This window comes from Phyllobates terribilis, unplaced genomic scaffold (genome assembly GCF_046119375.1).
Source record: "Phyllobates terribilis strain yellow unplaced genomic scaffold, ASM4611937v1 Scaffold_3__8_contigs__length_932513732, whole genome shotgun sequence".
In the NCBI taxonomy this organism is placed as follows: domain Eukaryota; kingdom Metazoa; phylum Chordata; class Amphibia; order Anura; family Dendrobatidae; genus Phyllobates; species Phyllobates terribilis.
Window position 1 is genome coordinate 748,054,857 of NW_027362763.1, and position 24,263 is coordinate 748,079,119.

The window sequence follows — 24,263 nt, forward strand, 5'->3', positions numbered from 1 at the left end:
GGAAATTAAGTTAGTCTGACATGACTTGTTAGTTACAAACCCATGCTGACTCTGGTTAATCACTTCATTCTTATCCATGTACTTACATACATGTTGTTTAATAATTTGTTCAAAGATCTTTCCTGGTATAGAAGTCAGACTCACCGGCCTATAGTTCCCTGGGTCCACCTTCTTCCCCTTTTTGAAGATAGGAACAACATTTGCTCTTCTCCAGTCTTCTGGGACTTCTCCTGTTCTCCAAGAATTTTCAAAGATTATGGAGAGTGGTTCTAAAATTTCTTCTACGATCTCCTTCAGTACTCTGGGGTGTAATTCATCTGGACCTGGAGACTTGAACTCATTTATGTTAGCTAAATATTCCCTCACAATCTTTCTGTTTACAGATAACTTTGATTCCTCTATTCCTTTAAAAGGACAGTGAAGATCAGTTGATGTTACATTTTCTTTCTGAGAGAAAACAGATGCAAAATAGGAATTAAAAAGTTCGGCCTTCTCAACATCCTCTCTTACCATTTCTCCATTTTCATCCTGTAAAAATCCTATAGCATCTTTGACTTTTCTTTTACTTTTGACATACCCCCAAAATCCTTTTTTATTGCTTTTGACATCTCTTGCAAGCCTTAATTCATTGTCAGCTTTAGCTAACCTGATACGTGTCCTGCAGGATCTGCAGACTGCATTATAATCTTCTTTAGATATGCCTCCCTCTTTCCATTTAATAAACATTTCTTTCTTTCTTTTTAGCATGTGTTTAAGTTCTGTGTTCATCCATCCTGGTTTCCTTAAATGCTTCCCATTCTTCCTACTTTTCGGGATTGTTAACGATTGTGCTTTGAGAATCTCATTTTTAAAAATTTCCCATCCTTCCTGGACATTTTTGTCCTTAAGGACATCCAGCCATTGGATCCCTCCTATTCTCTTTCTGAGTCTCTTAAAATCTGCCTTTCTAAAATCTAACCTTGAAGTTTGAGTCTTCACATGTCTTCCTCCTCTAGTTATCCAAAATTCTATAATAGCATGATCGCTGCCTCCTAGCGTCCCAGCCACTTTTACCTCCTCAACCATTTCCTCCCTGTTTATAAGGATTAGATCCAAAGTAGCAGATCCCCTTGTTTTCTCCCCTACCTTTTGGAAGATAAAGTTGTCAGCAAGAGAGGATAAGAATTTGCTTGACCTGTTAGTTTTACTTGAGAGAGATTCCCAACAAATGTCTGGATAGTTGAAATCTCCCATGACCACTACGTCATATTTTTTGGAGAACTTGGTCATTTGATACATAAAGAGTTCATCCATATCTTCAGCTTGCCCAGGTGGCCTGTAGTAAATGCCTACAATGGTGTCCTTTCCGTTGTTCTCTCCTTGTATTCTTACCCAAACAGTTTCCACAGAACTCCCAGTCTCTGAAGCTTCAATCTCTGTGCAGATATACGCTTTTCTAACATACAATGCAACACCTCCTCCTCGTTTATCAAGTCTGTTTCTTGCAAATAAGTTGTATCCTTTTAGCCTTTTATTCCAATCATGTGTATCGTCCCACCAAGTTTCAGTGATTCCAATGACATCATATTCCTTTTCCTGCATTAGTAGTTCCAATTCTCCTTGTTTGTTGCCCATGCTTTGTGCATTTGTATAAAAACATTTTAGTTTGTGATTGGTTTCTCTTCCTCCCATATTTTTATTATTTAAATTGTTTTGTCTTTGTTCTTCCTTTCCACTTCCAGTAGCAGAGATCTCAATAGTATTTGTCAGCTGTATGGCTTTTTCTGGCCTTTTGCTTCCCTTCCCACATTGTTCTAGTTTAAAGCTCTTCTGATGAGTGTAGCAAGGCGACTTCCAAATACATGTTTTCCAGTCTTCGTAAGGTGCACCCCATCTCTAGCAAGTAGTCCATCGTATAGGTAATTCATTCCGTGATCCAGAAATCCAAATCCTTGTTGACGGCACCATCGACGTAGCCAGTTGTTCACCTGTAGAATCTTATTCCACCTCATTGTTCCATGGCCATCCACTGGGAGGATGGATGAGAAGACCACCTGCGCTCCCAATTCTTTCACTTTCTTGCCTAAGTCTTCAAAGTCACTGCAGATGGTTTCCAGGTCCTTTCTTGCGGTGTCATTTGTCCCCACATGTATTAGCAGGAATGGGTAGTGATCTGTAGGTCTGAAGAGTCTTGATATCCTGTCAGACACATCTTTAATTTTTGCTCCTGGAAGACAGCACATTTCTCTTGAGGTTATGTCTGGTCTGCAGATAGCGGCCTCTGTTCCTCTTAACAGGGAATCCCCCATGACCACCACTCTCCGTTTTTTCTTCACAACATTCTTCTTTCTCCATCCAGGAGGATTCTGAGGGCTTACAAGGTTATTCATTGCTGGCAAAGTCTTATTTTGCTGTATTTCTTCATGGTTCTCCTGCGTGAGAGCCTGGTACTGGTTCCTGAGCAGTATGGGTGCTGACTGCCTCTCGGTCCTCCTGCTTCTGTGGGTCACATGCTTCCATTCCTCTGTTTCGTCAGGTGCAGTTCGAATTTCTTCTCTTTCTGAATCATGAAGAGATAATTCTGCTCTGTCTAAGAACTCTTCACCTTCCTTAATGATTTTCAAGGTAGTTAACCTCTCTTCTAGATTTCGCAACTTTTCCTCCAACAGGGACACAAGCTTGCATTTCTGGCATGTGAAGTTTGGCTTTTCCACTGGCAAGTCTGTGAACATGTAGCAGGATATGCAGCTCACCAAATGGCTCCTGGACTCTTCCATGTTCTTACTGTTAATGTTCTGAAAACAGTGAAAAAAGCTTAAAAAAAAAGCTTCAAAATGCAAATTATCTCCTCAGGACTCCTCCCCTGGTTTACCGATGTCCTCTTTTCAGCTCCAACAGCCAAAATCCAGTGTTCTTTGAGCTCGCGGAGACTCTTCACTTACCCCAAAATGCAGTGGGAATATGCAAATTATCTCCTCAGGACTCCTCCCCTGGTTTACCGATGTCCTCTTTTCAGCTCCAACAGCCAAAATCCAGTGTTCTTTGAGCTCGCGGAGACTCTTCACTTACCCCAAAATGCAGTGGGAATATGCAAATTATCTCCTCAGGACTCCTCCCCTGGTTTACCGATGTCCTCTTTTCAGCTCCAACAGCCAAAATCCAGTGTTCTTTGAGCTCGCGGAGACTCTTCACTTACCCCAAAATGCAGTGGGAATATGCAAATTATCTCCTCAGGACTCCTCCCCTGAATTGCCGGCCGGCTTTTTTAAAGAGAGGGGTGCATGAAAACACTATTATTTTTTTTTTATAAATTCTTTAGCACTAAATGACAAGTACAGTAACCAACACCGTCACTGTACTTCTTATATATGTGACTGACATGTTTCTATCTATCTAATCTATGTGTGATGCTCTATTTTTTCTGTTCTAAATTGTCGGGTACCGATGCTGATTTGCCAGCCGGCTTTTTTAAAGAGAGTGTCTTCTGAGAAGTTTGTCAGCTTTTGGACATCTTTGAAGGTGTTTTCTATGTGTTTTTGTTTGCCTGCCATTGGTTTTAATGGTGTTCGACGGTTTTCTAAGTTGTTCGACGAACAGTTCCACGAACATCCTGGTGTTCGACGAACCGAACCTGAACACTACGGGGGTGGCTCAACACTAATAATAATGGATAGATAGTAAAAATAAAAGGGAGCTTTAACATAGATAGATAGATAGATAGATAGATAGATAGAACCAGGTGTTTCTAGGATCAGTCAATGAATTACATCTGTATAGTACAGAACTGTTTATCTCTTCCATAATAACTCTGATTTCCATCACCTGTCTTATCTATTGCATTATTTCTGTGTCTTGCTGTGTATAAATATATGACTCTTCAGATTTTGTGGTATACTAGCCTGATGAAGAGACCTGAGTAGTCTCGAAAGCTTGCAATGTGTTACCATCTTTTCAGTTAGCCATTAAAAGGTATCAACCACTGAGGACTCTCAAATCTAAATATTTTTCTATCTACTGGATAACACGGTGCAAGAATATATATTTTCCCTACATCTGTATAGCAACATTTTTGCAAGATATGTTCAATGTTCAAAATAAAATGAATACAAGAGTAAATTAGCCTAGAACAAAAGTTGTAGTTTAATTGCTGGCATGTGTGTTTTATTACAGATAGTACTTGTATTGCTTCTTTTGTATGGTTCCTTCTTGGCTGGTTATACATATTCAGTTCATCTTATGCTTAAGTTCTTACTTTAAACTCTTAAGCCATTTATTTGTGAAACCCAAGATGAACCTGCACTATTTCATAGGATTGTCAGAGCGTAACATAAACCAACCTCATTCGTGCTGTTAAAGTTCTCATTTGTTTATTTTCATTCTGCACTTCTAAAGACAGCACTAAAATATATGAAAATGATGTTCACAAAAGGGATACCAAATGACTGCATATCCTGGGAAAATAAAGGCATTCCATAAATATCACTATAACAAGATGGTAAGAATTGCAATGTCCCTTTTTGAATTAAATCTATAGAAAAAAATGTCAAATGAAACAATTCATAAAATCCTATATTCTGATACAACTACCTGCCGGAGCACTACATGGGGCCACCTATACCAACCATTCACATACAGAGAGAGAATCAGGAAAGCATCAGCTTTTTCTCCACTGATAGGAATATTAGCTGATTACAATATAGCAACATTGGACTCTTGATGTCAGATATTGTAGGACTTACCATTCACCTAGGTAGGATCCTTAATATATGTGTCAACATTTATATCTGGTGTTTTATAGATGTTTGAACAATTTAGCTTTTATCCTGCAGAGCCACATTAATAATGAGGTAGGGCTAGTCTGTAGAGACATCGCTTCCCCCAAACAAGTCTTGCCTCAGATCCCCAAATCATGCCTCCCAAGGGATGATTGACAGTCTGCATACAATATTCCTTAAGGTAGCACCTTTATGCACATTGTCAATCACATCCAGGGAGGGGTGATTACTTAGAGGATCTAAAGAAGGACTAGTCTGTGGGAAGAGATGCCCGAGGTGACTAGTCCTGCCTCATTAGCATATACAAGGCTGCAGGATAAAAGTTAATTGTTCAAAGATTGCAGGGTTAATAATCACACAAAACAAACCATGCCACTATAGTAGCAGTTGATGACAGTCAGTGGAACTGGCAGGTTCTATTTACGTTTATTTGTTTGTAGCACTTTTAAAATTCATTCTAGAATGTCCAGTTATCCAACGTTAATGGGAGTGAACAGTGACATACAAGCTCCGTGTGTCACTAAGGTATATTGAAACTGGCAAGTTTTGTGTTCTGCATTGGAGTTGCAACCATCAAGAGTTTTGTGTCACTGTCATGTTAACAAAGAGATGTAAATTTGTCTGTTTAACCAATGCATGCTGCAACTGTCTTGGTTTAAAACAAAACATTTTCTCATCCAAAGGCCACATTGTCAAATTTAAATATTTCAAAGGGCCGCAACAAAACCTAAAGTGGCATTATGATATATGTCATCTACAAAATATTCAAATGAAATTCCTTAAATGTCAGATACATTGAAGTTATAGTTCCAGAACTCCCACCTATTATGAAAATGAGGAGTCACCTTCTCGCCGTGTAACATGGCGTGTGGAGGTAGCCATGGGCGAGGTACTCGTCTTTCATGCCCCGTCACGCCACATGAAGGTGGGGGTCCTGGCTGGATGTGTAGGCATCATCTGTGGAGGAACGATGCCCTAACAGGCCACATGATGCTGATGACTTTGGTTGCCCAGGACCAGATGCTGAGAAGTTCAATGAGGGAGACAACCAATCAAACGTCAACTGTCTTTTACTAAACAACAACTTGGTGGGAATTATGTACAATAGATAACAGGTGCATAACTTTACCAATGTTTCCTTTAGTACATGGAACATCTTCACACAATTCTCTCTTTTCTTCTCTAGGCTCGCTTGTTTCTGCCTCAACTAGTGCCTCTGCCTTCACCACAACCCAGCATATTACTTTGGGAGCTTCCCTGATCTCCACTAACGGTACCACAGTCCAGTAAGTGGGCGTCCTGTACTTCAACCGCTGTGTCTTTTTCCCCTTAGGGGAGCTACTTCTGCCACTAAGGCAGTTACTTAGCTTCTTGGCTTGCTGACACCTTCGAACTACCACCCGGGGCAATCTCTTCATCTCACATTCCCTGTTTCGTCCCTGGTCCATTTTCTCTCTTTTTTGCAAACTTGGGGTCATACTGCTAGGCATCCTATCCCAGGACCCATCTCAGTGCATCACTCTGTCCCTCTGTCACTTTTCCTTTCTCTGCTCAGGATCACGCTATTCGTTTCCTTGGTCTCCTCTCACTTCAGGGACACCCACGTCATGCAACTCTACTCACTTATTAGACCATAGGTCTGCTTCTGTTACAGGTCAGGCCCTATCTGACTTCCTGATAGGAAACAGTCTCTGTCCCTTCACTTTGGCCCCTTCCACTCTGGGCCAGTCCCAATCATTAACCCTAACTCTCCCTACTGTTGAGGAAAATACAACACCGTCACTGATAATGCATGTCACAATATACATTAGACATTACAAAAATATGCGTGTCTTCAAGGGGGAACATGGGCAGTATGTCCATATCCTTAAAGCCTATTTGCGTTCTAGAAAGAGATCAAGCATGCTGCTCCTTCTACTGTACTTAAAGGGAATCTGTCAGGTGATTTTTTTCATAGGATACTAATAGTATCCTGAAATAGGGCTTAGGCAGCCCTTCCAGAATATGTAATGTTTATTGCTGTACTGTCACGGGTGTATCAGAGGTGATAGACAGTCGTTCTGCAGTTGATTGCAGGAGATCTCTACGTTTGGCATTACAGACATCTTCTTAGATGAGAGGCTGTCTCCAGGACCTAGCAGCTACCTCTCTCTGGTAATTAGCTCCCTGTCCTGGGTGTATATATACCTGGTGTGTCTGAGAGGAAGGTGCCGGCTATATTCATTTCTACTTGTGAAGGCTTAGCAAGAGCAGTACTTTGTTCTCTCTGGAGCTAGAGGCCTAGTTCGCATTTGTCTGTAGTCGTCTAAAGCTAAGCATTCTCCCCCTGTTTGCCTACACTTGTTGTCTATAGAGTTTAGTGGAGATCGACTAGTGCTCATATCCTCCCATCCCTAGCCTTAGCCATACACCAAGGAAAGACAGGGCAAGGCACGCGTGCGACAATTGCTGAAGAGGCAATATAGGGATGGTAGTTGAGACAGGGTGACACTAGACCAGATTAGGAGGTCTCCACTTCCTCCTTACCCTAGTGTCTGGGCTCCCTTTCCCTCTTCCCTCTGTACTGCACTAAGTCTTTCCCACACCTGGCGTGATATGTACCTTGTCCTGTTTTCTCGCTGTAAGCTCTGGACAATTCAGTCGCGCACTGACTAGTCAAGAGTATGTAAATCAAAATTAACTATGCATCCCCACCCCTGCCCATAATCCCTCCGACCTCTCTGTGCCAGCGTCAGTGAAATTAAAAATCTTGTGCATGCGAGGTGCCTTCCTAGTTCTGCCCATGCGGGGTTTCATTCATTCCTATATTATCATTTACTATCACTGATGTTGGTGTGGGAGGGATTATGGGTGTGGGCAGGGGTGCATGTTTACTTTTGATTTACATCCGCTTTACTAGCCGGCACGCGACTGAATTTTCTGGCGCTTATTGTAAGAAAGCGAGAGAAGGTACAGTAATAAACACTACATATTCTGAAAGGGCTGCCCAAGCCCTTTTTCAAGATATTCTTTGTAGCCTACAAAAAAATCACCTGACAGATTCCCTTTAATATCAGTTGCTAAAATCTGTTTCACTACTCCCATTAAACTACATTGAAGAAAGCCTGATTCATGTATGACTACTTCTCCACGTCATCAACTTCTTTCTGAAGTGCTACAACAGACCCCCATTCTGCTTATATTTTGGGGATTCCAGAGAGGGACACATACGAGTAGTGAAGCATAGGTATTTATCCATGCTCTGCACTAACCCTTCTCTTTGGAAAGTACTAGGCATCTCAGAAGCCAACAGACACAGACAAGCATGTTTAAGACTAGATGGTTGGGATCCACACAGTATGACATCCGAGGCTCCGTGTGGCCCCCAGGTGCAAGTTGTGCATCCCTGGTTTAGAGGAACCCTCTACCACAATATTACAGGTGTACACTCCTACTCACTTAATTTTCTGAAGACAGAATGCTTGATTCAGGTCTCCTTTTCTCTACCTGTGTCATCAAGCAGACAAATAATGTCACTGCCTAATGTTACCATGTCAACATAAACCTAAATGTTCCAATGCCACAATAAATGCAAGGCAACACTACTCAATACAAAGAAGGACTGGACTCTAGATTTTAACTTAACTTTTAGTAATACAAATTGACTCCAATTTCTGGATTTCTTAATCCTTTTAAGATACATTAGCTTGGCTTGCCTAGACTGACATTTCACTATCAGTTTTCTTACGAATGATGGAAATTTAATTTTATATAAGTAGCAGAGAGAAGATTTTGGCAGCTTTGTGGCAATATCAAATGTTAATATAATGTTAGAAAAATATTCAATAAAGTAAGAAATATGGCTCAACTATTTTTGTATTAAATACTTTCTCTACAATGTGTATATTCGCGTCTACATTTTGTCCTCTACTTATGAAGGTTATAGAAAGTTAAATGGAATAGAATGAACTTTATAGTGGTATATGATGGCATGTAAGATGCATGTAAGATACAAACATAAATGTAGTAATAGACATGAGTGGATCAATCCGCAGAGGATCGAGTTTAAGTCGAATTGTCTAAAATTTGCGGCTTCACACAAATTCAAATATCTTGAGATTTGATTTGTGGTTGGTAAAAAAAAAATACTTGCCTGGCACAATTTCTCACACTGCTGGAGCATCAAAGAGCAAGCTATTGCTATTTTGCATTGCCAAATAGTCCTCTCCATAATGCCCTGCAGCTATAAACATCTTACCGATTATCGTACTTTATGTAGTAGTGGTCAGTACCTGGACCATCACGGATCAGCGGTTCCCAGTGAAGCACACTTTGCACGACATTGCCAGAGTTACTGGGTAAATCTCTCTCACTTATAGAGTGTAAGCTCTTGTGGTCAGCAGGGTCCTCTCTCTCCTAACTCTTTCACATGTATTTTCTGGGCAATTACAACTTTCTAGTTTTGATAAATGCACAGATTTATTTGCTGCAAATCAAATTTTAGGTGAAAACTTTGGCAAAGTCGGCAGATTTGAATTTCAAAGATTCGCTCGTTTATATGTAGTAACATTTCTGTACAACAATAAAATAAATCACGGATGCGTCACTTTTTTATAGTGCTGATGGGTTTCCATGGCAGTAAATGGCTTGCCGAATGCCCCCATCGTCATCATCTTTGTGCTTCTGAGAAACCCTGCTTGTGACCACATCATATTACTTAAATATCACTGCAGCACTTTGATGCTTCTTGTTGCATTTTTAGAGGAATTGCAGTGACCAAAAAAAATGCAATTTTGAAGTTTTGCTTTTTGTTTTCTCATTATGCTGTTTGCTGATTGGGTTAATTAATGTTATATTTTCATAACCCATACTCTTACAGATGCCAAATATGTTTAGTTTAAAAAATAATAATTTCTTTATTTTTAATGGGGGGGGGGGTTATGATTTGGTCTCCTATGAACACCATCCACAGCCTGGTCTTTACAGGAGCACCATCATGGCAGGTAAAGGGACCCTCAACAAGTCCCTGGCTGATATGGCAATCACTTCACAGGGGCACCGGTGGGTGCGCGAAACAGTGCACCTCCTGGTTCACATGTAAATGCAGTTGCCAGTGATTAACATTTGTAAGAAACGTGTTGTGTGTATTTTATTACTTTGTCATGTTTTAATTAAACCAATTGCAAATATCCCCTTGGAAGATTTTTATATTGCAGATATCGCAGCAGTGGAAGCACCATATCCTTGGAATCACCTTCTCCAAATCTCATGAAGTCAAAACTTTTATCCATAGGCATCACAGGTGTCGTTGGTAGGAAATAAAATGTAATAGTACCAGGGGTGGATCAAGAGTAGCCAGGGCCCCGGGCAGTTTAGGCCCCCCGGTACCTGATGTATTACGTGACATGTCACATGATCCCCTTTGACAAATCATGTGATAGGTCATGTGAGCAACACACAGGTGCTTTGGTGCATATCTGTAGACGGAAAAAGATAGAAAGCGCCGCGCAAATTTTTCCCTTGTGTGCATAACATAGCACAAAACAAAATAGAGCAGGAGTGGGAGATCAATTTTCCCAAGGGGCCACATGACAGACCATGACTATTGTGGAAGCCACACTAATAGGCTGAAATTAATTCTGCACATTACTGTATTAATATTAACATATAAATTATAAATTAATTGTATGCCTTAATTTTGACCACAATTAAGTATGCTGACATCCCACTATATACAGTATGAGCCCCCTAGGTACAATATGAGCCCCCACATAATCCCCCTATATACAGTATAAACCCCACATAGCTTCTTAGATACGGTACGAAGCCCCACATAGCTCCCTAGATACAGTACATAGATCCTGGGCTACACTACGGGGTGGCATGGAGCTCCCGGGCTACAGTACGGGACGGCATGGAGCTCCCAGGCTACACTATGGGGTGGCATGGAGCTCCCGGGCTACAGTACAGGGCCAGCTACAGTACGGGTACGCACGGAGCTCCCGGGTTACAGTGTGGGGCCGCACATAGTTGCCGGGGTACAATACACACACGCAGTCAGACACAAGCAGGCTCGTGCACACAAAATCATACACATGCAGTCAAACACGTATACAAGCAGACTTGCACATATATGGGTCGCAGAAATGTACAGACACACACAGACACATATACAGACATATATAAAGACACATACAGGCCTAAACATATTTAAAGACATGCAGAAAAATACATATAAACAGCCATATCACACATACATAAACACAATCATACATGCACACAGACACACAGGGGGTACATTGGGAAGCAGGCACTCACCATCCCCCTGCTTGTTTCCGGTCCCCATCCGTCTTCGGTCCAGGTCCTCTCCAATAGTAAGCATGCAGCAGTGCAGGCCAGGCACACACTGTGTGACGTCATTTCAACAGACACGGCCGGGCACAGGGCCGTGTCTGCTATCTGCTGGGGGAGCGGCCAAGAGCTCCCTGGCCTGGGGGAGCAGCCAAGGAGCTGCTGGAGGAGCGGCCAAGAGCTCCCCGGCCTGAGGGAAGCAGCCAAGGAGCTGCTGGGGGAGCGGCCAAGAGCTCCCTGGGCTGGGGGAGTGGCCAAGGAGCTGCTGGGGGAGCGGCCAAGAGCTCCCCAGGCTGGGGGAGTGGCCAAGGAGCTGCTGGGGGAGCGGCCAAGAGCTCCCTAGGCTGAGGGAGCGGCCAAGGAGCTGCTGGAGGAGCAGCCAAGAGCTCCCTAGGCTGGGGGAGCAGCCAAAGAGCTGCTGGGGCAGCAGCCCAGGGCTTCCCTGGCCCAGTCTGCTGCCCCTGCATGAAGTTTCCGGGGTATGTGTGCCGCATTAGTGAAATGGCGGCAGTGCATAAAACATTGTAATGAGGGTAATCTGGTCATGGGCCCCCCCCCGAGCCTCGGGCCCCAGGTGGTAGCCAAGATTGGCCTCATTATAATCCGCCTATGAATAGTACTGCCTAATATCTCTGGCATGCCTTATGCAATAGCTCCCAAGGGCAGTACCCAAGCAATTTCTTGCTAACAGGTGGAGCAGCACTCTACCCGGCTATTGAGGGGTACCTGTCACTACAAGACCCTCTATCTTTTTTTGCCCCTGCTTCTCTCATGCAAACACACCTTATGACTCTTCACTATTGAGGTAAATACGCGTTGGGAGGGATTTTTCATTTTAATGAGAATCAGTACTTAGATACTGCTTTTATTAGGTTGGGAACAATTGCATGGGGCACGACAGGGAGATTTGACAGTACCAATATTTTTGGCTTCCTGGCAACAGCACCTGTGATGCCCCATGGGTTGAACTATGACTTCATCAAATTTGGGTGACCTAATATGTTTATTATGAGCATGGCTATTATTGGGCACTTAAACTATATTTCTGACTTGCAACATACAGCTATGGCCTATATATTTCAGGATTTTGGCTCCTCATTAATTTATGAGGCCTTTTAACCTGTGTGCATTTAGGTTAATTATCCCATTTTTATGTATATTTAGTTAAAAGTTATATTTTAAGAAATTCTCTCCTTGCTGAAAATATACAATAAAAAGTAAAAAGTTAAAGTGCAAAAGCAAAAATCTGGCTGCACCATTAAGTGCTTAACGGCATTGGGATGAAAATGCTGCTTCAGTAATAAGCTGTGGAGTTTCCCTCCGTAAAATCCAATTGGAAAATCCTCTGCATATGAGACTAATATGAACAAGAGTTAGCCTGTATTTTGTATCAGTAGCCAAAACAAAATATGCACTGTGTGGTTTAGTCCGAATACCTGATTGTCTCCTATGTTAGTGATCAGTGACAGCTTTTCCCTATCTAATGATGCAACCATAGGATATGAAGAAGGCCTCCTAGAAATCTATGGAAAGTATAATAAATACAAAAAATCCAAATGGCTAGGTGCCAATAACCTTTATTACATGTACTGGTTTCCTGCCTGTTAAGGTTCATCCACTTCTGATTTACTGATAATAGTAAACTGTGTTTGGACAACAGAGAGATAAATTTAAATGTGTGCTCATTTTTGCAATTACAAATAATTTTTTAAAAAAATAAAAATTGTCCTTGTTTTTCAATATCCAATAATAACAGAAGCCATCATAAGACATATCAACCCAAAGGAACAGCATCAAGTAGTTTCAGTCCAGACGGTAGAGTCATCACATTAGAATCCCATTTGTCTTTGTGGATTTTCTATGGAATCCATTTTTGGCAAGGTCTTTTTTCCCATGATAAGACATTGCCTAACTCTAGACAGACTGGAATAATTTGCTAAAATTTGCTGGATCTTGTTTATGTCAGTGTAAATTTACCGAGCCTTGACTGCTGGCAGTAGTTATATATACTATTGTTCTGCAGATGATACAGTATGCACTGTTATGATTCCATCTACTGTCTCCCATCCTCTTTCAATTACAGTTTTTCTTCTAGTGAATATCAATCACACATGAATATCTTTCTCATATCTACTGACAATTGAACAATTTCAGTAAATTACGGAAGTCGGCACGAAGCATTGATATGTGGATAGTTTTCACGTAGGAACTAACATCCTACAAAAAAAAAAATTTTGAAAGCAGATGAAGGCTTCATGTACACATAGTTTTCTTTTGAAGGGCATTATCTTTCTGGCTAGTAAAAAATAACCTTTTCATTCATTTTTAAGCTTTTTTTTATACAAACATTTATTATTTTTTCTGTATATGTAAATAGCCTAATGTATCAAAATAATGTCACACCTAGAGCATGTTCCATTTGGGAAAAAATGCATTTGACCCAAAAAACATCAAAATTGTAAAAAAAAAAGCTGGTATTGTAGTGCGCTTCATATTTTCCTCGGGGACCAATTTCTGGACCATGTCAAAAAATGAGCCAAAAGCACTGCAAAAAAATGTAACATTTTTTCAATCACCCTTGTAGGGATATAATCTACGCTGTGGTTAAAATTTTCAGTTGAGTTAATCGGAATTTCCAACCCATAAAACAGCCAAAACCATAGTGCAGTATTTGATAAGCGTTGAGTAAGTTTGGGATTGGCCTAGCTTCATCTATATTTCTCATATTGACCCTAAGGTAAGTTGTGCATGGAAACGCAACAGGGCTTTCCTTTAATCTCTCCTGTTTAGTCGCATTATTTTGGTAATGCAAACATAGTATGCCAGTTGCCAACCATCTCATTTTGTTCATTTTTAGAGTAAAAACTGATTACAATAAGCCCTTCAGATATTTATTCATTTGGATTCAATATCAACTGGGACTAATCCTAGACAGCTATGATGTTCTTTTGAGAAATTCAATGGCCAGGTGTCCAAAACAATATACCAATGGAGAAATGCTCAACTATCTTGGTGTATGTATTATCAAAAGACCCAAGAGGAATTCTTCTCCGACATACATTGGCATTAAACATAATATTTGAGTCCTATTCCATCATCAAGTTAAGAATGAATCCAATGAGTGCTAATTTTAGAAAATACCTCAAGATTTTTTGGGAAACTACAGTCTTTGAAACTGGAAAAATTCTAAACACAAACGCAAGTCAATTTATGGAGAATTGTTAGTATTTAGACAAGAAAGTGATGGATAATAGCTTCCCACATTCTGTATTTGTAGCTCTCCTTCCTATATCTATCTAGCAGTGCAGGCTTGTTGGGCCCTAAAAAATTGAGAAATATATCAATCACTTTGACATCTTGCCACTGTGGCATTGTTCGATGTTTACTCACCGATACTTTTTGCTTGAATGTAGCTTTAGAAATACACCCTTGGGATATTTACCTCTCAAATTCCATTCTCTTCCTTAATAATAATAATAATAATAATTTTTATTTATATAGCGCCAACATATTCCGCAGCACTTTACAATTAAATGGCTATAGAAATTTATTGAAAACCTAGTACAGCTTTTTATAACTCAGGTTCACATTATATAGCCATTTTTCAGAACAGTACTGTCAGCTTGTAACTAATCAGTAAGTCCCTAGTAAGCATCATTATTCTGTAAAATGTGAAATGCAGTTTCTTCCTGTAACCCTCCACAATTTCAAAATTGTCTCAGGTGCTTTCATTTGTCAGAATTGTGTGATACTATGTATCTGAATGGGATGTCAAGAAAGCTGGGCACACCACTTGCTTGGCCATATTAGCCCCATAGACTGATCATGGAGTGCATGCTCAACTCCCACTCTATTCAAGCGCTAGAAAATGGTGAGGATCCAAATGTGGTTCTCCCAAAAATGATATATTTATTACCAATGTTATGTGCTAAATGTCCTACTTAGAAAACCCATTTAGGGACTTGATTTCTCACACAGCATTTTTTTTACATCTACATTTTTGTTAGATTTTATTCTCTTACGTTTTTTACGTGTTTTTGGGGTCCCTGGAATTTTCTTTCCAAATGCAACAACTACTAGGTGTGCATTTTTAATGTATTTTAACATCAGATCTAAAAACATATAAAGGCACATTTTTTACATTTTTTTAGCTTTTGCTTTACTGCATAGAGTTGAATTGTTCAACTGCAATATTTTTCAATACATACAACTAGTGTCGGACTGGGTTGCAAAGAGCCGACTAATAACATTGACTCCTGGTGTTCAATGTTTAGCTAAAAAAAATATTACATTATCCATGCTTCTATATAATAATAAACTAGGTAATTTTTTAAATGAATAATATAGTGAATCAAGTCTATTGTGCCAACTAGTGCACATATATAGGGGTGGAGGGTCGCAGTCCTTCAAATTGGCTCAGTGGGGGAATTCACCTGTTCCACTGTGAGCCAGTCTGAGCCTGCATACAACTTATTATATCAGGAATGCACTGCAAGGGTGGGAATTATCGTTAAAGTAGCTTGATACCCTCAGTAACAATGCAAAAAAATGATGAGTATCCATAATTTTGCAACAAAGCTAAAGTAAAAATCACACTTGTGTGGATACTCACTGAATAAACAACCACAGTTCCACAAGTGAATAAAGCCAGGTTCAGACAGCTGTACAAAAACGTAGGCCACTCATGTTCATAAATTGCTTGTTTGTGCTTGTCCGCGTATGGGACAAGTGCATAAGCTACCTGCACTAGTCTAGTCTACAAAGGGGATCAAAGTACTGCATTATGTGATTTTTTTTCTGTATCTAAAATCAGCCATGTGCACTAGCACACAAGCTATTATGGGTGCATGTGCTCTCCCTGTGAAGTCCATGGCACACACAGAATACACGTCTGTAGTATGCTTGTCTGAAAGAGCCCTAAGGGTATGCTCTCAAGATCATAATTTCAGTCTGAGTGTTGTCCGTGAAAAAAACTAACTTCACACAGGCATCATTAGGCTGTTCAAATGATAGTTGTTTTCACATGAACCGAATGTCCATCTGAAAAAAATCACAGCATGCCCTAGTGTCTTCCATATTTTGGATGAGACTCGTCTGTTCAAAAAATTGGATCACATATGGAGCCACAGTGTAGCATCTGATTTTTATGGATACACTGCAATTCTTAACATTGGAAACTGTAATTAGTCTTGTACATTTTATTAACTGCTTAGAGCACATGTTAATTGATTAGCCCTCATTTCATTCCCATCTCATTCCATCGGCCATTATACTGTAGTAGTCTGTGGTCACTGTGAAACATGGACAAGGGACGGCCACAGGACAAGGGGTACAGCAGCAATCAGTAGATATGCACAAAGATTAGATAATAAAATATGAATATTTACTAACTAGTTTATAAAACAAAGGAAAGTATGGCAGGTAATTATAATCAGTGTATAAGTAACAAATACAATGATAGCAGTTCCTCTCAATAACACAGAATAAGAGTATACACAGGTACACTTAAACCGAATTAACAGTTATATGGAAGCAAAATACAATGTGATTAACCCTTTCTATGCATAAATCAATAAAGCAACAGTGTTATGCCAGCACTTCAGTAATCACCTACTCGGAGCAGTTTTCAAAGTGTCTGTTACAATAGAGGCCTTTTCTCCTAACTGGACCTCTATAAGGCTATTTATATATGTGCATATATATTCAGATGTAAGATGTTACCGGTACATCCTGAGACTGAAGTTGAAGGACCCTTGCTGGGCTGAGTCACAAATAATCAGAAAAGCCATCTTGAAGCTCTTAGGGAATGCCGATATCTCCAACGCAGAGCTTCCCTAAGTCCTTAGTGAATGAATCGCCATCTTGAAGCTCTTAGGGAATGTCAAACTCTCCAATGCAGGGCTTCCCTAAGTCCTTAGAGATAGGGCCTCATGTGGCTTAGCCCAAAATGCTGTGTACTTAGTTGTCCTCACCGAGTTGGCTCATGTGAAGTTGAAAAACGCACCCCACAGTCATCGACTACAGATCTGCACCACTCTATCCAGACTGTCTCCAAGGATGTGCAGCTTCACTTCCACCCAGACTCTCCTTTGATTCCTCCCAACTGCCCACCAACTTCTACACAAGCTTGCTCCAATACCGACCTCTCACTGCTGTCCTCTACTGGCCAGATCATATACTACATCACAAATCTCCAACAGTACAATAAACTGTGACTAACCCTTACAACTGGAATGAGAGAGGGAGAATTAACACTTACTTACCTATGTCTGCAGCTCATCTTTTAATTAGCTGGCCTGGCGCAATGCCACATGTGCATCACGCCACAACCATGATGTTGCACTAGTCAATAGATGCAAGTGGGAAGACACTTGAGAAAAAACTGTCAAATTTTAAATGTAGCCTTTAGACAGCATAGTGTCTCATCAGTTAGCCCTGTTGTTTTGCAGTGCTTCGGTACAAATCCCACAAAGGGCAGGCTATTAGACCTCTAGCAGCCATTACACCAGTGAGTCACGGCTCCTGCAGTGGTTGCAAGGGGAAAACTTCTGACTGTCTACAATAGCCACAAATTTAAGTTTACTACAGATTTATCATTAGGTTGGATAGGAGCAGTGAAAATCAGTATCCCTATCAAGAAAGCTCCCCTAGTGGTAGTTTCATGAAGGCCAATATTTTTTATTTGATACTTGCGTATATTGTCGATATCATTTGGAGTTTTGACTCCTATAAATATGCCATTGCCTCATGCAGCATGTAATTTTGCACCTTAAGGCAAAATATTGTTAGTAAAAGTTGGAAATAAAAATATCCCAACATTAGTGAAACATTAAAAACTATAGAAATTCTATTTACTGGATAAGTGTGTTATACACATCTTTGCTGCTACATTTTAGATGCTATTATTATTATTTAACATAAAAGGTTTTGTATACATTTTTGTGTTGCCAGTGCCCAAGAATAAAGTGAGAATTGTGGGTTCTGATGTAGACAGACACAGCAGGAAATAATCTCTCACACATTTCTGGTAGGTACGTTTTCTCTAGCCGTCTCTAAGTTACATGGAAGTTAAAATCATTCTTTCGATGTGCTACAATTTTTTTTATCACATCTTACAGAGAATTTTGTCTCATCCAGTGCCTGTCCCTAAAGCTCCACCATAACATTAGAAACACATCAGAGCTCATGCATTCATCATGCATATGGATTAGACTGTCCACTGTACAATATCATACAGAAGCCATGGGTAAGATGTACAATGGGGAAAATAAGTATTTGATCCCTTGCTGTTTTTGTAAGCTTCCCCACTGACAAAGACACAAACAGTTTATAATTTTAAGATATAAAGATAGAATATCCAAAAAAAATCAAGAAAATCACATTGTATACATTAGATAAATATATTTGCATTTTGCAGTGAGAAATAAGTATTTGATCCCTCTGGCAAACAACACTTAATACTTGATGGCAAAACCCTTGTTGGCAAGCACAGCAGTCAGACGTTTCTTGTAGTTGATGATGAGGTTTGCGCACATGTCAGGAGGAATTTTGGTCCACTCCTCTTTGCAGATCATTTCTAAATCATTAAGATTTTGAGGCTGTTGCTTGGCAACTCGGAGCTTTAAATCCCTCCATAAGTTTTCTATGGGATTAAGGTCTGGAAACTGGCTAGGCAACTTCATGACCTACCCTTGCTTCTTTTTGAGCCACTCCTTTGTTGCCTTGGCTGTATGTTTTGGGTCATTGTCTTGCTGGAAGACCCAGCCACGACCCATCTTCAATGCTCTTACTGAGGGAAGGAGGTTGTTGGCCAAAATCTCGCGATACATGACCCCATCCAATTTCCCTTCAGTACGGTGCAGTCGTCATGTCCCAATTGCAGAAAAGCAATAACTCACAGAATCATCCAGGTGTTCATTGGAAAACTTCAGATGGGTCGGCACATGTGCCTTCTTGAACAGGGGGACCTTGCGGGCACTCCAGGATTTTAAACCGTTAAGGCGTAATGTGTTACCAATGGTTTTCTTGGTGATTGTGGTCTCAGCTGCCTGGAGATCATTAACAAGTTCCCCCCGGGTAGTTTTAGGCTGATCTCTCACCTTCCTCATGATCAAGGATACCCCACAAGGTGAGATTTTGCATGGTGCCAGAGATCAATGTCGATTGACAGTCATATTGCATTTCTTCCATTTTCTTACTATTGCACCATAAGTTGTCTTCTTCTCACCCAGGGTCTTACTTATGGTTTTGTAGCCCATTCCAGCTTTTTGCAGGTGTATGATCTTGTCCCTGAAATCCTTAGAAAGCTCTTTGGCCTTGCCCATGTTGTAGAGGTTAGAGTCTGACTGATTAATTGAGTCTGTGGACAGGAGTCTTTTATACAGGTGACTATTTAAGACAGCTGTCTTTAATGCAGATAATGAGTAGAGTTGAGCCACCCCCGTAGTGTTCGAGTTCGTTTCGGTTCGTCGAACACCCGTATGTTCGTCGAACTGTTCGTCGAACACCTTCGAACACCGTTAAAACCAATGGCAGGCAAACAAAAACACATAGAAACACATAGAAAACACCTTCAAATGTGTCCAAAACCTGACAAACTGCTCAGAAGACACAACTAACACATGGAAAAGTGACAAGTACATATAGTCATGCGAAAAGAAAAGAGGTGGAGGAGTAAAAGGAGGGGGAGACACAGATATAGGCATGTCATGCCCTTCTAAAACCAAAAAAGTGCGAAGCTGACAGGCCAGTCCGTTCCTGCCCGTGCGACCTCCGTGTCGCCGGGTTTGTGCCAGAGCTGCGGTGGACCCTGAGGCCAGCCCCCCTCTCCCAATACTGGTGCCTGTCCGCTGGTGGGTCGAGCGAGCCCCCCTGCGGTGGAGGCAGGTCTAAGGTTTTTAATTTAAATTGTCTCTGTAATTTGAATGAGTACACTTTAAATCCTTTTACAAGGATCTATTGGAGGGCAAGTCTGATGCCAGCAGCCGCGGGAATTCCAGCTCCAGTAGCGTCCACTAAATCTGCTGCAGTTAAAAAGCTTTTATAAGGATCGAGCTTGGCGGTCCACCGCAAGGCGTCCTACCGCCAGTCCCAGCCCCTGTGCCTTGGGGTGCCTCCCCGATGCTCTTCACTGAGTGTCCCGGGGGCCTGAAGCATTTCCTTTGAAAAAATTAAGTGTCCAAACTACAGGTGGTGTAGCTTGCTTAACAGGTGGGATAATCCGCTGACTAGCAGACACTGCTACTAGGTCCAAAGTATTTCCTTGGCTAGATGCAGTTAAAAATTTGTAATTAGATCTACAGGCGGTGGCTACTCCGCTGACTAGCAGACACTGCTACTAGGCCCAAAGTATTGCCTGGGCTAGATGCAGTTAAAAATTTGTAATTAGATACTCTCATTGGATGCTGAGAAGGCATTCCATAGAGTCTCCTGGCACGCCATATATTATTCTCTTAAAAAGCTTGGGGTAGGGGTCTAGGGGACCCTTTTATAGCCAAAATCATGGCCCTGTACCGCAATCCATCAGCTAGGCTGAAGAGAAATGGAACATCATAATCACCAATGGGACAAGGCAGGGATGCCCTCTGTCCCCTCTCTTATACATCCTAGTGATGGAGCACCTGCTCTCATCAATTCGCGATAACCCCAATATTAGGTGGATTGAGGTGGGAGGCACCGAGTACAAGTGCTCTGCATTTGCTGATGATGTCCTAGTATATATCACTCAATCACATATATCCATCCCTGCTGTTATGGCTGAAATAGATCACTTTGTTACATGGTCAAATTTTAAAATCAATGCAGCGAAGTCTGAGGCCCTCGATGTCTCCCTCCCCAAATCCATGCAGGATTCCATCCAGTCCAACTTTCCCTTTGCCTGGCCCTCACAGGGAATCAAATACTTAGGAATTCGTATTCATAGAGACCTCTCCCGTCTATTTTATCTTAATTTTGGGCCCTTTATTGAACAACTCCATAAAGATCTTACTTCTTGGACGGTGAAGGATTTTTCCTGGTTCGGCAGAATAAGTATACTAAAAATGAACGTCCTACCTAAACTCTTATACCTCTTCCAAACCATTCCCGTGGTAATTCCCTCAAATTTTTGGAAAAGACTACGCAGTAGTTTTTAGTCTCCCCAGGATGACACAGGTGGGGCAGATGGTGGTTGTCCCGGCCCGCTAGGCCGCATTGTAGCACAGTGAACTTCGCACTGCAACTTATGCTTCATATCCATGTGACGGTTCATGCATGAAGTACTCAAACTATGTATTTTTTGGCCTCTACTTAGCTTTTGGTGACAAATGTTACAGATAACATGAGTTTGGTCATCCTTAGCGATCTGAAAGAATGCACAGGCTATGCAAGGTTTAGAGCCCATGCGACTCTGCTACTAGCAATACTATCAAATGATTGGCAGGGTTAGATGCAGAGCGTCTGGGTTTGGTTGGGGGTCCCCACAGTCTGCCTAGGCTAGATGCAGTTAAAAATTCTCATTAGATACACAAGCGGTGCAGCTTGCTTCGCAGCTGGGCTAATACGCCCAAAGTATTGGTAGACACTATACTAAATAAGGAAGGATTCACTGACTGTGGTGGCCCCTCCGTGGGCCGTGGCGATTGGTGGAGATTTGGGGGATGATTATAGGAGAAAGCTCCTTAATAGAGAAAGTTGGTGGATTTATACTTTAAATACACGTGTACCAGCGGGTTTAAACATCAGACATGATTTGATGTATCATTATGAGTGATCATTTATAGATTATTATTATATATATATGTTCCTTTTTTCTTCTTTTCTTTTTCTTTTTGATTATTTACATTTATATGCATTGTTTCTATGCTGTATGATTTTAACATGGTATGTGTGTTTCACTTTCTGATTAACTCAGCCTTGAACAGGTGCATAGCAGGACATGACATATAAATACCACTTCCTTGCTGTTTTTTTGTTATGCAATGATTAAGAACTCGTATATATATATTGTGCAGAAAGAAGGGTGAAAGTCCGCCCAGGCGGGAGGAAATTGGAGTTTCATAACACATATTTGAACTGGAGAGGTATTAGAGGCCTGCAATGGCCACAGGTACTAATGGAGGTAATCAAGGTAGGGAGACAGGCAAGAGGTCCGGTCATCTTAGTTAAACAGGCCGGGGGAAACGACATAGCTTATCACAAGAGCGCATGACTAATGGCAATAATGAAACTAGACACTGAGCACTTCAGAGAATTTTTCACTAAACTAACTATAGTATGGTCAGAGATTGTGCCGAGAACAGTATGGCAAGGTGCGTGAGACATCACGGCCATCGAACGGACAAGGCAGGTAATAAATATTCGGATGGCAAAATTTATAAGAGACAGAGGCTGTGTAGTGATATGACACCGACAACTGGAAGGAGATAAAGCAGGCCTCATACGGCCCGAGGGTGTTCACTTAATGGATATTGGACTGGACATATTACTGTCAGGACTCCAGGATAGAGTGGAACAAGCTTTAAGAGTGATGGATGGGGGTCGGAGTCCTGCATACGAGTAAGCAGGATCCTCCGTGGCCTGGAAATAGAAAGGACATGTTGGAGAGTTACACTTGTTGGCCAACTTGCCGTTGTGGAGACTGGAGACACAGGACATGCTGCAACAAGCTGAATTATTTTAGAAATAAAATGCATTTCTAATGGAATGATTATAAACAGTTAATAAAGCTGTGACCAATCCTCACCCATCCAGTTGTAAGAGTTACATGATTGTATTGTCAATGAAAGGGGGGCGTTAGGGGGCTGAGTGTCTGAGTTTGGTTAGGGGTCCCCACAGTCTGCCTAGGCTAGATGCATTTAAAAATCATTATTAGATACACAGGTGGTGCAGCTTGCTTCGCAGCTGGGTTACTACGCTGACTAGCAGACACTGAAGCTTTGGAGCAGACCTCTGAGTAAACAGCTCTTCAGACTCAACAATCTGTGTTACCCCAAGCCATAGTGTATGTATTTTCTTATGGTTAAAAGGGGGGGGGGAGACCCAACCCACCTCTAAATGACAATGGCAACGTCATGTAAAACAAAGCAAGGGGACTCCAAAAAGAGTCTCCATTTTTTCCAAAAATTTGTGGCACAGACACCACTTAACTGGCATCAATTGCCCCAGAGTTGCTTAAAACGGTTGGTTAGAATGAGTACCACACACTGCTACTATGCCCAAAATTATTTTCCAGACAAGATGCAGCTAAAAATTATTAGTAATTTGCAAGCTGGTGGAGCTTAGTATAGATGGCATAATAGAATGAGTACCGCACACTGCTACAGGCCCAAAATTATTTTCCAGACAAGATGCAGCTAAAAATTATTAGTAATTTGCAAGCTGGTGGAGTTTAGTATAGATGGCGTAATAGAATGAGTACCGCACACTGCTACAGGCCCAAAATTATTTTCCAGACAAGATGCAGCTAAAAATTATTAGTAATTTGAAAGCTTAAAACGGTTGGTGAGGTGATATTACGAAATCCTCAAGCTTTTACTCTCCCCAGGATGACACAGGAGTAGAAAATTCCTTGAGGATCCATGATTTGTTCATCTTTATGAACGTGAGTCTGTCTACATTCTCAGTGGACAGCCGCGTGCGCTTATCTGTCAGCACACCACCAGCAGCGCTGAACACACGTTCAGAAAGAACGCTGGCTGTGGGGCATGACAAGATCTCCAAGGCGTAAGTGGTGAGCTCCGGCCATTTATCCAGATTGGAAGCCCAAAAAGAGCAAGGGTCCAGTGACACAGTCATGGCTTCAATGTTTACTTGGAGATACTCCTGTACCATCGTCTCTAGGCGTTGACTATGTGTCAGACTTCTTGTCTCCTGTGGCCTTGCAAAGGATGGGCTAAAAAAGCTGTGAAATGATTCCACAAAATTGCTGTTACCAGCAGATACTGTGTTTCTGTTACGGTTTGAGTGCTGAACACTCGACAGTCCCACGGTTAGCAAGTTGGAACTGTGAGATTCACTACGTGCACCACTGGTGTTTTTTGAAAAAGCACATGTAAGATTCTGCAACAGTCTCTGCTGATACTCCTGCATGAGTGAATCCCTTTCTATGGCAGGAATTATTTCGGCAAATTTACTTTTGTACCGGGAATCTAAGAGTGTGGCAACCCAGTAGTCAGGATTATTTCGAATTCTGACAATTCG